Below are 15,097 nucleotides of genomic sequence, written 5' to 3'. Positions count from 1 at the left end.
TTTCTTTGCAGTGAAATGGCAAAAGCCACTCTTTCTTTTCATGTAAGTATTATGAAATTACACTGATACTATCTAAGCTGTGTTACCCTGGAACATCCTCCCTTGTTCTCCAGCATTTGCCCTGCAGCTCCAGACAGCACCTCCAAAGGGCCAGTCACTGAGCAAAGCTTCTCCTGGGGCAATCTGGGGAGATCAGTGCAACTGTTCACAAAACACCAGCATTGCAGGTGAGCAGCACAGAGCTATCTGTGCAGGCTCCCCGTGCAATAACCCCAGGTTTCTCCATGTCCCTTCTGGTGCTTTCCATCTAAAACCAAGCTCAGGTTGGAATAAACTTGTGGTATGTAGAAACTATTGCAACAATCCCAGAAGAAACCACAATCGACAGACCTGAAGTCCTGACTGCTTCCAGTTAAGCACAAACAATAGGTCAATTTTACATCAGCTGGCATTTGTCAAACGTACCACAGTTTAGGTTTACCACAGTGTTCTTTTGGGAACCATTAATACTGCATGTGTAACCTAGGTAAATGACCACAAGAATCGGATTAAATATATCTGCATTGCTTACAGCCGGGGTTCACAGCATGTCAAGGTCGTTTCACTGTGCTGGGCTTTTGGAGGTGGTGTTGTAGCTGTGCTACCGGTATTAAGCTGGGAAGTAAAGAGATGGCAGAGACAGAAGGTGACTGGAATGCTGTGCATGTGCTGATCCGTGCTGCTGAGGCTGGATTGCATACAGCCACATCTTCCTTCTTTACTGGTGTCCAGTTTTTACTCTCTGAAAAATAATGATGGAAGACTTGACTTTAGTAGACATTTGCATTTGTGATGTTTGTAGTATAGGGCCAGCTCTTCCTACTTAAATATATCACAGGTTAATCCATTCATTTCCATAGCAAAGCCTGATTCTGAGTTGATTTACCCTAGAGTAATTCCAGGTTAATTAAGATGCAGTCATTGAACAATCCCAGTTACAAGAATATTCTTGAGTGCTGGGAGAGAAATAAGGCAAGGTGGATGGACAGACACACCTTGCAGGTAGTCAGACTAGTGCTTACTCTGAAACAGGAACATGAGTCTGGAAAGTGCTTGTGACTGTGTCTGAATATTTAGACAAACACTAGCCTCAGAGCTAGAGAATTGTGGTTTTGTGTCAAAGCGGGAAGTTTGACAAAAAGTGCTGATGAAGACCCGGCTAATATCCCAGTATAGACTAAAAATACACTGCATTTGTCATTGTGAACATTTGCACTTATTAATAGCCAATATTAAAAAAGCCCTCTGAGTCCATCTGTTACAGTTTCTGATTCAGGCACTGAATGTTCAGCATATTTGGTAGGTTTTTGAATATCTCTGCCTTGTGAAAGGTTTTTTTAGCTGAATTTAAAATGACAACAGAATTCTTCTGAAATTTGTCCAAAACATTTCACTTGTTCAGGTCAATAAATCAGAACCAAATTCTGACTGTTGTACCACTGTCTTGAACAGTGGCTGAGGAGTACCGAGATTAGAACTGGACATGAGTGATGAATCTAGCCTTATATCAGCATGGGTAGGAATATAGCCACTATCAGTAAATCAAGGACTTGCATAAAACACAGAGAGGTTGTGTACCAGGTGAATGATTAATAATACTCAGGTTTTGGATAGCCACTTATGATGGGGGATAGCAAGTGGATACAAGATTTAAGTCCTAGGAAATCTATAAAGAAAAAGGCCCTTAGATTTTTGAACCTGATCACAGGACATCACCCTTGCAGGACATAAATCTAGATGACAGTATGTGCATTGTTAAACAATTATCTCCATACGAGTGATAGCTTGGGATGGAATTGAAGGGGCTGTACGCTTCAGCCCTGGTAGTGTGACACAGATCCAAAGGGAATCTCTTCATGTGACCCATCCAGTCTCTTGCAGTGAAAAGGCAGGACACAGACTGTTACTCTGTCTTTGAGGAGCCTGTTGCTGTATTAAAGCTGCTATCACTTGTGTTGTTCCAGGCAGCGAATGCATTTGAGGGTGAACATCCCTTATCAGTAGTTCCCATGCTAGTGACTGGTTTGTCCTGTTGATTGACAGCTGTGATAATGAGGTTATTGTGAGGAGGCAATCAGTGCACAGAAATGTTTTTATGTCTTGTGGTCTGGGATCTTGGGCTTTTTGTGTCCTGAGAGGCTGTGTCTAGTTGGCTGGGCCAGAGCAAAGGGCAGAACATGAAATGACTGTACAAGAAAACTGCCTGTTGCTTTCTCATCTCTGCATTACGTTGTTAGTTTGCCATAGCCCTTGTAGAGCTGTTTGCTGTAGTATTAAGAGAGTTTTCTAAGCCTTTTTATGTACCTTTGGAGTGAAAATACCTGGGGAGAAAGGCAAGTCCATTAGTCCCTATGAACAACTCGTTCATAGATGCTCGATTTCTGAGTAAATCCCCTTTGCTGCTCAGTCTCTCAATGTTCACTGAACTCTGTTGACTTAGCTCCTGGTTTGCATTCAGCTGGCTTATCGAAATACAGTTCTGTGCCCCCGGGGAGCCTTGAGTTTGAATCTTGTCTTATACCAGAACAGGGTACTGAGAAAGGGATCTGGTGGCTGGGCAAGTGTGGTGTGGAGGAAGAGAGCATAATTCTGCTTGCAAGGTTTGGCAAAAAAGTTTTCTGCATGTATCTTTTCTCTTTTATTCTCTGTTTTTGTCTCACTGGAGGGGTGGAAGGTTGTTTTCCAAAGCACCACTTTCACCATGCAAAAATCTTGTTTTCTTTCTCTTTCCACTGATCCTTTCCTTATTATGCACCTGTGATTTGCAAAAAAACCCAAACCAGCAGTAGCTAGCAGCTCCTGTCTCTTGGGGACAAGATTAAAATACACCAAAATGAAATGTCATGGAAAGTATTGAGTTGTCATTCTCTGGTGCTACAGAAGATTGACTGCTTGTATATTCCTGCTGCGGTGCAGAGCTGATGGAAGTACCTGGCTTGCTAGATTTCAATATGAATGCAAATGGGTGGTGAATAGGAACTACAAATCACAGAGGTAAAAGGAATGTTCTAGGGATGGGCCAGGTTGGAAATCAGATCATTTTGTATACTAAGTCATTAAGGCTAGAATGCAATTCAGCTGATAAGACTGTCCATGTGTGACTTTTAAATTAAAATCTGTATGTTTCTTACTGAGACTGGACTTCCCTCTGTAATATTCAACCATGCCTCTGAAATGCTTTGTAGGCATTACTTACAGAAAGTAGTGGAGGTTTTCCATCCATATGTTAATATTTTGGTGGTTGCTATTTTTTTTAGCCATATCGAGGAATGAAAATAATGGTTCTGGATAGATCTAATGATTGACCCTATTCCTGACTTTCTGTATGACCCAAGATACTAAACCCAAAAGTAATCCTGAACCAGGCATGTACAAATTTGCAGCAGCTGCAACTTAGAGATGATTAGTTACTGAAACACGCTTAACCTGACAAGCCGGCTCCTCTGCTCACAAATGTTTCAGTGTCTCTCAGTCAGAAGGAAATGAAAACATCTGGTTCCTTGTTTGGTGAAGCAGAGCCAGGAGTCTGCCAAAAGGTGAAAGACAGGGAACACAGCAGCTGAGTGCCACAGCATCACTGAAGTGCAGTCACTGGAAGCGGACCAGTTCGTGTGTCTCTTGTATCCATGGTGACCTCAGGACTGCAAGGGGCTGGGATGTCTGTCACGCTGTGCTGTCACCATGCAGCCACAGGTGACAGTGGAACATGGGAGCTCAGCCCTGGCACTGCAAGAACTTACAGATTGCTGTAAGACAGCAGAGTGCCTGAGCCCCTGACGCAGGCAGATCACCACAGACTTAATCTTGTGAAAATGGTCAAACATAGCAAACAGCTCAGCTCCTGCACTTTCCAACCTTCTCGTCCCTCTGTCAAACAACTCACTGCTTAGTCTTGATGGAGACGCTATAGCTGTCAGTGCCAGGGGACTGAGTCAAGGCTACCTTATTCCCGATGGGTGTGTTTTTCCTGGTGACAGCCAGTCCGTGGCATCAGTGGCATTTGGCTAGACAACCAGCTCTGCTTAAGGAGCCCCACTTACTAGTTATGTGCTACATGGAGTTGGCACTGGATTGACAAGACAGAGAAGGTTATTGGCCTCAGCTGCAGTTTTCCAAACAAATAAAACTTTGATGTGCAATGTCATTTAAATTATCTAAATCATACACAGTCCGGGAGGCCTGAGATTTATCAGGAATCTCAACTAAAAAGCATTTGTTGAGGCACAATTTGGTGTCTTTTAGGCATAACAAATGAAAAAGGCTTGGTTTTTTTTTTAGTTTCCATGTCCCTCGTCTCCTCAAGTTTCATTGTCTTTCCTAACTGTTCACCTTCCTCACTCATCTGCTAAAAACCAGGGCTGGAGTCAGGACTTTGTGTTAGGCAGACCTGTGTGCAGAGCCAGGAGGATACTTCTGTGGCCTTCTGTAAAAGAGGTCATGAAGTGCTGCAGAAAATAATGTCTATGTTGCATTAAAAAAAAAAATCAATATTTTTATCAGAGAAGTTTTCTTTTGAGACAGAAAAGTGTCCATTTTAGGACAGAAGAGGGAGGATCAAGCATCCTGCAAGCTCTGATCCATCATCATATGTTGCATGGTCATGTTATCAGTCTAAACACTCTCCTGGATTTGCAAATCTTCATAAGCACAGATGTGCTTTGGGCACAGTGGGCTCATTGTCCCAAGAAAAATCGAAGGGAGGTCTTGAATGATGTCCTGTTATATACATGTTGCTGCTAAAAGCAAATTCTTCTGGCAAGTAAGTGCAGATTGTTTCTGTTATTGATTGCCACAATGTCTGCTTCATTGAGACCACATGGCCCACTTTGTTTTTGTAGCTGCCTTTTATTAAAACTGACAAAGAGGTATCAGTGTTTGAAAAGATGAGTCTTGAGAGTCCCCTGGGTGGCATTTTCATGCTGTAAAGTGATACTGGCACATTTGATCCACAGATGCTTTTAACACACTAATAAAACAAAAACATTCCTTCCCAGGGTGGTCTTCTACACTACAAAGCTTTCTGGTTTTGTCCATGCTTAATGGGCCAGACCCCAAGACATGGAGAGACCCTGCAATTCCTCCTACCTTAAACTGTGCTCTCCGGATTTGGTCCTGTGTTGTAAACTGCAGAGAAAAAATCCTACGTGTATAGTTTTTCATTGTATATTTTGCTACTTCATTGAAGGCTCACAATGTGTTTTATATTCACATGAGTTATCTGTACTGGTTTTCAGTATTCCTGAGACTGGTAGTCAGAAATCTTGCATCCTTATTTCTGGTGACCAGCATTTTCAGTTCCTACTTCTCTCCCATTCTTGTAATACCTAACTTCATAGGGAGCCAGTGAGAGCTCTATTTTAACACACAAACCAGAAGGTTTTTGTTTTGGTGTTATATTTGAAGATATCTAAAAAAATGTAGATCTGAGACATTTCATATTAAGACCTATCATGAGTGGAAATGTTTGACCTCAATCTGTCTGTGCAACAGCTCCTGATCTGTAAAATGGGAATACCATCTTCTCTCATTTTGAAGAGGCTTTATGAAGATAAATTAATCTTTGCAGAACACTCAGATGTCAGAGTGATGAACACCACAGAAAAGCTTGAGGGGAAATAAATAGTTCTGTCTACAGAGCAGGCTCTTAGTAGTAGCCGTAAATAAGACATGAAGCTACACTTTGATCAAGGAGACTAAAGCAGATATTGAATAGTTGCTGATAAACTAAGCACCATCCAGCCTGTGTCCTGAACAAATCCAGACCAGTGCGAAATAGCATGTGATTGTGTGATTAAAGAGATACGTTAATGCAAACAAGCAATAGGACCAAGGTGAAGTTGCACCCCTGAGCCCAGCACAGACTTTTCATTGCTTAAGGATGCTCTGTTCTGCAACCTTGCTGTTAGCCTCATGTCATGTGAGAACTATTAGCCACTGGTGAGCATGAATTATTCTTGTCCTGGCCAGCTGATTCTTCTTCTTTTCCCTTCCTCTGCTAACAGCTTAAAACCATGTCATGAAAGCAGGCTCAGAGCTGAAACTACCAAAAGGTGTGTTCTTTAGCCAGAAGCTTGTCTTTTACAGACTATGCAAAACAGAATCCAGCAGAGCTACACGTCCATCAGAGGGGCTGTCAGAGCCCCCTGCTCCATCCACATCTCCAGGCTCGCCTAACTCCTGGCCAGTTGTTTGCTCTGGTAAACCAGCCAATAAAGCTGACTGTCACTGCAGGCAGAGGAGCAGAGTTAATTTGCCACAGCAGAGACAGCTGAGTAAATGCATTTGTGTCGTTTTGGTGCAACATGAAGCTGCTTGGCTCCACCTTGGTTTAAGCTCTGAGGTGGATGAGGGATGCTGTCATGATTTAAACCCAGCCAGCAACTAAGCACCACACAGCCACTTGCTCACTCTTCCCCCCTCCCAGTGGGATGGGGAGGAAAATAAAAAAAAAAAGAGTAAGCTCATGGATTGAGATAGGAACAGTTTAATTATAAAATAATAGTAATGAAAAGGAGTATAACAAGGAGAGAGGACTAAAACTCAAGAAAAGAGAAGCAATGCACAATGGAATTGCTCACCACCCGCTGACTGATGTCCAAGCAGAGATCCACTCCTCCCAGCCAACTCCCCCCAGGTTATATACTGAGCATGATGTTCTATGGTGTGGAACAGCCCTTTGGCTAGTTTGGGTCAGCTCTCTCGGCCACATTCCCTCCCACCTTCTTGTGCACCTGCTTGCTGGCAGAGCATGGGAAAGTGAAAAATCCTTAACTTAGGATAAGCGCTACTTAGCAACAACTAAACCATCTGTGTTATCAACATTATTCTTACACTAAACCCAAAACACAGCACTGTACCAGCTACTAGGAAGAAAATTAACTCTATCCCAGCCAAAACCAGGACAGATGCTCACTTTCCTTGTTGTCTTCTGTGCTCTTATCTGCAAAGTGAATGCGTCCATGCCCTCAGCCTGCAGTCCTCCCAGCCCATTTCTAAAGGACAGGCTGTATATTTTTCACTTGAATTTGCTCATGTAACATGCTGTTTTATTTTAATTTTTTATTCTTGGGGATTTTGACCAAGGCTAAATAGAAGAGATTTTGTGCCTGACATATTTTTGTAATGCTTTTGACAAAGGTGCTTTAATTGTGGATTCACAGCTACTATTATGAGACACCTTCAGAGCTTGATATGAAAAACGTAATGATACAGTTACAGTGATGAGCAAAAATTAAACTACTTTTCAGGGGGGTTGCACATCCTATTCCATTATCTGGCTTTTGGATTCACAGTTCTTGACTTATCGGCCCTCAGGATTTTGGAGAGGAAGACAGAAAATCTTAACAAATGCAGCCTCATTAAGCAACCAAAATGTAACCTACTGATGGCAAAGAGGTTGCAAGTAGCTCATCTCTAGAGAGAGCAGTGGCTAAGTCCCCTGAAATATCTCTATGCTATAATTGCATGCCATAGAGCTAGGTCCAACTTCATTACAGGCCCAAGGAGCTGATGCTGCTTGGGCCCTCAGCCAGCCCCATCCTGCCTTCGGTGCTCTTGTCTGCTCAGAGTCCTTCTGTTATGAGCCCTTTGTTTGACCCATGGTGTTTGATCTGCCAGGCTGCCTGCCGTATTCCTGAGGGTAGCATACAAGCAAGCACTCAGCTCTTATTAATGTTAATGGGGATCATAGGGAGAGCAGATCCCCATGGTCTACCCCATGGTGTAGAGTCTAAAGAGCTGCTTCCTTATTTGCTAAAATAAGCCTCTCTGCAGACACTTGGGGTCTTGTTTTTTGGGAGTGGGAGCAGGCGCTGAACTGAGCCTGCTCCACCCAGAGCAATGTCCCTGTGCAGTCGTAGTTTGGAGCTGACCTCCTCACCCTGTCCAGGGATGGAGGGATGGAGAGGTCAGGGAGGAAACTGCAGAAAGATCTGAAAAGGCTCTAGCAGCTGTAAATGCAACCTGCTTCTTCCCCTTCTACAGTCTTCAGCTCAGCAGCTCCACACTTCCCATCTTCATCCTATCTTAGCCTCCTCCTGACTTCTCCTTCAAACAAGTCATGGGAACAAGTTTTAGTTGGGAGAGAGTTCATTCTGCACTCCTTCTGTCCCCTTTTCCCTTCCTCAAAGTCTATTTTTGCCTATTCTGATTGAAAGATCTTTGGGGCAGGGACTGTCTGCTCCCTGTGTTTCTGAAGAAACTAGCTTACTTAGGGATCACTCTTGATTTGTTCTGTCATAATAAAAGGGATTCATAATAATACTGCAGTAATTCACACCAGTCTCACTGCATTTGCTTCAAGGAGACACTCCAAAATAAGATGAGAGTAGATGAGATGAAGATCAGACCAGCTGTAATTACTAGTCTGCGATATCTCATTTTGAAGCAGAGCAGTTACATGCAGTAGTAACTTGGCCGGCTATTATTGTATAGGGAAAACCCACACAAAAGATATTTTTACATAAGTATCTGTGCAAAATAGCCACCAATATTCATCAGAGAGAGCATGATTAAAGGCCCTTGAAGCATGATTGGAGTTGCCAGTTTTCATGAGATAATTAAGATGTGGGTTTGGTATATACATTCTGGTGATCTCATTATCTTCATTATTAATTAGTATCTGTTCTTCACATTTCAGCTCCAGTTTCTTGTCATCAGGGTGACTAGCCTGTGAGCGATGCGTTAGTGAGATTCAGAGGCAGGGTTCTGCCTCTGCAACAGCAGAGGAGGTGCCAGCCTTTGTTCAGAATTGCTCCAGAATAAATTGCAGTGCTTTGTACAAGATCAGCAGGTTGCCCTTCCCACAACGTACCCTGCCCAGCGTTTCCTGGCCAGGAGCCCCTGGTTTCGGCAGGCACTCTGGCTGCTACTGGAAGCCAGCAGTGCTTGTGGTTTAGGTACTCAGCTATGTATTTAGCAATCTGTCTCTAAGCACCCAAATACTAATATTTTGCCCAAACTTTCTCTGGCATGCTTCTGCAAGCACCTTTTTTCATTCAGGATGCTTAGCGTTATTCGCCTGTGGAATCTGGCAGTACCAAGCATCCTTTTGACAGTGTAGCCTTCTCTTTTATTTCCTGTGGTAATGGGGATAAAAGTCTACTCTCCATTAACAGAAAGGTAGTTGTCACAATCCTAACCTCAAACCCCGAACAGGACTCGAGTGCACGTACTTTGCAAATACTGCTACGTACAAGTAGGTGTGTGGCAGATGGGATTTAGGGAAGACCAAGATGCATTAAGATGGAAACTGAGTGTGAGGGAATACCCTGCCATTTCCAGAGGCCAGCTATTATGGTACCAGAGGAGCACGTCTGCCATTGTACGGCTCTGAAAAGCAGAAAGTCTGCTATTAATGGAGTCAGAAAATACCATGCTTATGAGAGCCTCAGTGTGCAGATCCTATTCATACAAACTAAGCATGAAGCCTGGAGCATATTTCAATGTCTGTGGTCATCTGAGCTGTTACCAACCTGCACAGATTCCTCAGCGGCCTGAAATCATGACAAGACAATAGACTTCCAATCTCAGATGGGAAAATTGTGCAGCATCTCCTTCTGTGGCTCTGACTTGAATTTAAGTTGCAGCTGCCAGTCTTATCAAGTGGAAGCTGCTATCCTGGGCATTTCATGCAGACATGCAGCTCTTCCTCCTCACCCTCACTGCTCTCGGGCATGAAGCAGATACAGGTCTGTGTCACTCCAGATGTAGTTCTCATTCCTCCAAGAGAAGGCAGTGATGGCCACCTGCCCTCCCCCAGCCATGACAGTGTGCTCAGCTTTTCCCTTTGTAGGAAACAAATCGTGATATTAAACAGAAAGTTATCACTTTACCATGAAATATGGAAAAAATCTGGTTTTTGTCTCAATGGAGATCAAAGCCAGCCTGCAACAATCTCCAATTAATCAGGCTTAGCTTTAATGAAGTGAGAAATTGACCTGTATTATAGCTATAGTTATTACTTAGTAAAGTTTTTATGCAGTCATTCCTTAATAAGGAGTGATTGTCTAAAACCTGTACGTTTTCTGGGACTGTTACTGAGGAATGATTCTATCAATGAGACATTTATGCCTTCTCAATTATTACTGTGCAATAAACGGCAAAGCCCTGGGTAGCATACTGAGTAATACATTCAGCAGGTGTACCCAGCAGTTGTGCTTATGTTCTTAACATCTCTATTAAAATATTAAACTGTTGCTGCTTTATCTGTTAGGGAGGTGCTGGTGTGTTGGCTGAATCCTGCTGGACAGTGTTCCCTTCCATGTGTAACACTCCAGTGAAAACTGACAGTCGGTAAGGGAAGGGTTTGGCTCCTGGACAGGAATTTTGCAGAAAATGTTTGTTTGAATACCACCCTCTGCCTTTGAGTCCTCCACTGCAAAGCTACAGAAACAAATATTTATTTATTTTTATTAGCACAGACAGCACAGTAAACACAGTTCTTATGAGGCGTTGCAAAAAAGGAAGTTACACAACTTCTAAGAAGTGAAGTGAATTTAAATAACGAAGTCAGTGTGAGTGTTCTCAGACTTTTTGTTTTGCTTTTCTTTATCTTGTAACTAAAGGGATTAAAATCAAGGACAAAACAGACATCACTTCCTAACAGGATCTGTTTTGCTCCATAGCACACTGAGGGTGCTTTAGACTGGCACCACCATCACGGGGAGGCCACACCTGTGTTTTATCATCACCCAGTTGTAGGAATGGGAGCACACCAGGCGGGTGAGGTCATCCTCAGCGAACCCCGGTGCCCCCAGAGACTGTCTCCATCTGGGGACCTGACACCCGCTGCCCTGGGGGGCCCTGTCCCCCACGGCCACCCTGTCACCTTACGAGGCACGTTGGAAGCCTGACATCAGTCTGTGAAAATTCCTCCGTTGGTGTGTCAGATGTGTTCCTTGCAGACTCCTCACCCCCAGGCAGGGGCTGGCTGCCCCCCCAGCGGGCAGGAGAGGCTGGTGGGTGCCCGAGGCGATGCCCTACCTGCCCTCACCCGCATCTGCGGGGCCCTCCTCCCGCCGCGCTGGCGCCCCAGGTTTGAGCAGATAGAGAGAGGTAATTACGGGGGTTTTAAGCCACATTTCATTTTTCGGGAACCCCAGGCAGCTTCCTCTTTTACCAGTAGCTACGGCTATTTTTGACGAAAACTGAAGGATTACGACCAAAAACACCGGCACGGTCGGGGCAGCGTCACTCACCCCAACAGCCGGAGGAACACAGGAGGAGCCAACCGCGCACAACACACCCCGACTCCCGCGTGGGACGGGGACGTTCGTGTCCGTGTCCGTGTCGACACCCCACCCCACCCCCCCCATGACGTCACGGAACCCCGGTACCGAGAGCCCACACCGGCCACACACCCACACACACACACCACCCCCCCGAGTCGCTTAGCAACCGCGGGGCGGGGCGGGCCGGCGCCGCCAACCGTTGCCCGCCCCCTCTGCGGGCGGGGCCGGGGCGTGGGGGGCGGCCCCGAACTGCCGGGTACGGGAACGGGCGGCCCGGGAGCGGGAGGAGAGAGGCGGCCGGGGTCGGGGTGAGGCGGGAGTGGGTGGCGGTGTTGGGGGGTTTCCACGGCGGCGCGGGTTCCGCCCGGAGTGGGTTGGGTTGGGGTGGGGGCGGACACGGACAGAGCGCCGGGGTCTGCGGCGTGAGGGAAGGGGGGTCCGCGGGGCTGCTCCGCTCCACCTGCGCCTCGCCGCCCACGCGGTGCCGCCAGCCGCTGCCGGCAGCGTGCCCGCGGGCGTTTGCGAGCGGGCGTGGGTTGTGGCATTCCACCAGACTCGCGGGTTGGGTGTGTTGGAGGGTCAGTGGGCTTCGAGGGGGTTGGGGGGGAGAGCATCTCCGTGACCTTTATGCTGCGGTATCTGCATTTTCATGGTTGCGTGGAGCGTTTTGAAAGCAAGGAAATGGGCAGGTACAGCGAAACCGTGCTGGGTTTTTTCTGTCTTGTTTGCCTAGGGAGGGGTTTTTCGCTCCAGGGCCATGGGCGCTGGAAGGTTGGACTCGCTGTGGAAGTGTGGAAGGGAGCGTGTTCTGGGGAGCTCTGGCAATACTGTTACATGGTGAAAATGCGAAACTGGATGTGGCTGTGTCCGCAGCCAGGCATGGCGAGCCGGGGGTGTCTTCTGCCTAGCAGAGACTTCTGCAGCCCTCGGCTCTGTCACCTGGAGATACCGAGTATCTGGGCTTTACATTTTTAAAAGGGGAGGAGAAAAAGAGTACTTTTTAAGGGTAAATACGAGCCACAGGCTTGTTCTGTAATTATTTTCTGTGGCCCTGGTGCTGTGTTTGGATTGCCATTACTTATTGTTGAATGTTTTTAATACCCAACTGTGGTTCTGAATGCATTTGCTGGCTCTGGGATGCTGGTGACATAGCCAGAAAAAAATTATTTGCGGTTAATATGTGGCTGTCATGACAGTCTGTTCTGTAACTCCCACTCAGGGCTGCAGCCCTCATGCGGGACCTGTGTCGCCTTCAGTGGTCCTGCCCCTGCCGAGCTGCGTGGAGCTGGGCATGTGTTGTATGTGCTTGGCAGCATAAAAAAGCAGTTCACAGCAGAGATCTTCCTCTGCAGCTTTCAGTGGTGGGAGATGTTAACGGTTCTTGGCCTGGAGTTTGTTGTGTCTCTGAAATGGAGACAGGCAATTGTGCTTTTTTGTTACGCAGAAGTGCCTATGGCAGAGACCCCAGCGTGGGCAAACGCAGTCCGCACTCTGTGCCGTTCTAGTGTCGATTTTTGGGTGGCAGTTTAATGTTGCTGCTTTGATAGTAGCAATAATCTTCATTTGTTCTGGCAGATGTGTGAGGTTAGTGGCTTTGGGGGCACAGATAATAATCTATCCTCATGTTATTTGGCAGATTTAACTACTTACGTTAAGGAGGAGGGACAGATGAGAGAACACTTCTGAAATAGGTTCAGAATAGGCTCCCTGAACACGGACTTCATGATATCTGTATTCAAGCCTTTATACCAGTATAACTTATGATTCTTTTGATATGCTATCATAGCTGCTCCCATTCAGAATAGTCATACTCCAGTCAGGTGGCGTGCCAAATGTGGGCTTGCTCCCCAGTGGTGGGGCTGGATTGCTCTTCCCTAATTGGTTCTTAGTAAGAAGTGAAGTGTGAACTTGTTGGTGATCCGAGTGATCTTTCTGCCTGTGCCCCTTGTGATTTTTGGGGAGTGGGAAATAACATGGTGTCACCACTAGATATGTGCAGTAGTGTGGAATGTTATTCACACAACTGGGTACAGAGGGAGATAGTGGAATTTCTCCTGGCTGCTTGGCAGTGTCTGTCCAAACAGAAGAGCTTGAGCTGCTCCCGATGCTAGATGTGGTAGCCTTCAAACAGTTTTAAAAACCTCTTTTAATGGGCTTCTTTTAACTTTGTTATTTGAAGAATTACTGCAAAAGGCAGCAGTTCTCCCAGAAGCCACCAGACCTGCAGATGTTTCTCAGCTGTGGTTGCCTTCTCAGGGCTCTTACTACCACGGTGGTTGGGGGATCTTAACCATGTGTAAAGGCTGCAAAACACAACGCTTTCCATGCCAAAATATCAAGGGGAATGGAATAGCTTCACCTTAGTTACTGATTAACCAGTCCTGTTACATGTGTTGAGCATACCTTGACCTTAATTCTTTTCAGTCTTTTGAATACAGTGTCCTAGCAAAATATTTTGAATTATTATAAAATTAATCATGGGTTGCTGCTGAATTAACCGTTATCCAAACATTAACATTCTTAAATGCCTGCCATGCTTGGGTAGCTGACCCCCTAAATTCTGAATTGTGGTGTAATAATGTAATTCCTTTTGTTCTTTCTATAGTCATTTAGGTTGATTGCTGCACAGAACATAAGACAGGCTCTGTAAGTGCTTCCTGACATAAAACGGTGCTTTGAGCACTGTGTTGCAGCTAATACTGCTGATTAGTAGTAGGGGTCTCTGGTTCTGCTTTGAATCTTGTTTTCAGTGTGCAAACTGATAACAAATTGCTTCTACTTGGTCCCTATCTGTTTTGTCTGTGCAGGTTCAAGTTAGAAACATCTCCTGCCTATGCATAGCTGTAAACTTTAAAATAAGCCATGTTTTGTATTTTACGATATAAGTGAAAAAACACAATTTGTTGACTGTGCCAGAGTTTATGATCACTGGGTTCTTAATTTGTGCATGTCATGTGAGTGCTATGATGTGCTTGGCAGCCCCTCTACAATTCAGTTCCTTCACTTCATTGTAAGAAAATAAAATAGCAGGTATGTGAGAGTCTTTCTTCAAAAATAAATAAAATGCCATTTATAAATACATGGGGAGACTGAACATTTTTAAAAATTGGTGCTGGCAAACTTTGCTGGATAAAGGCTGCAATTCCAGTTATTTCTCCAGCAGAGATGCCTTAACCTGTGGTCTGCCCTGCCACCAGCTGAGGAGCAGCCAAGGTCCTTGAGCTCCTTCCTCCTCCTAATGAAGAGCTCTTCAGAGCTACTTCAGTGTTTCTTAAACATGAAGTAAATTAGTTCCTAGGCTTGTCTACATTCAGACTGACCAATGAGCTCTGGGAAGTGTTTCCTTATAAACTAGGGCAAAGCCACATCCTTAATGTTTTCCCTCTGCTTGCCAATGTAAACTACTCATCATCAAGCATGGTTGGATTTCTTACTGTGCTGGGGAAACTTGAGAAGTTTCTCTACCTCTTGGGGTCTGAAATTGCTCCCATTCTCAAATCATTCCTCCCCTCTGGAGACTGCAGTGTAAGTTAACCCAGGTGGGTGGGAAGACAAATATGATTTGTGAGGCAATTTTTTTTTTCCCCCTCTTTGTTTTTCTTTAAATGTCCTTATTTCCTTGTGTTTGCTGGAGGCCAAACTTGCAGTAATATAGGAAAGAAATGCAAGTGGTATGGTTTCCAAAGTCTTTGGGGGAAGGGAGTTTGACCAGGGCTCCTGTAAATAATTAGTTTAGCCACAGGCAGAAAAGTTCCTGCCTGGGACAACTTCTTCCTGTTCTTTGTGCTGTTTGTGCCTAATGGTATTCCTGGAGGTACCAGGAGTAC

At 45.2% G+C, this 15,097-nt stretch overlaps 1 protein-coding gene across 5 annotated transcripts in view; it reads left to right on the top strand.

Annotated features, from left to right (window-relative positions):
- Positions 1–15,097, top strand: part of RAB11FIP4 (RAB11 family interacting protein 4) — a 122,915-nt gene that overhangs the window by 86,260 nt on the left and 21,558 nt on the right. Inside the window, exon 1 of one of the 5 annotated variants that reach the window (XM_042802564.1) lies at positions 11,532–11,578. The exons of 3 other annotated variants lie outside the window; for them this stretch is intronic. The gene's annotated coding sequence lies outside the window, so the exon portion shown is untranslated. Of the gene's footprint in view, positions 1–11,531; positions 11,579–11,878; positions 11,960–15,097 lie in introns of those variants that run through there. One more of the 5 variants, XM_033002313.2, reaches the window with a different exon arrangement.

The sequence above is a fragment of the Tyto alba genome, unplaced genomic scaffold, assembly GCF_018691265.1.
Source record: "Tyto alba isolate M040663 unplaced genomic scaffold, T.alba_DEE_v4.0 Super-Scaffold_39, whole genome shotgun sequence".
NCBI lineage: Eukaryota > Metazoa > Chordata > Aves > Strigiformes > Tytonidae > Tyto > Tyto alba.
Note: the sequence above shows the minus strand (reverse complement) of the source record. Positions and strands in the feature narration are given on the sequence as shown.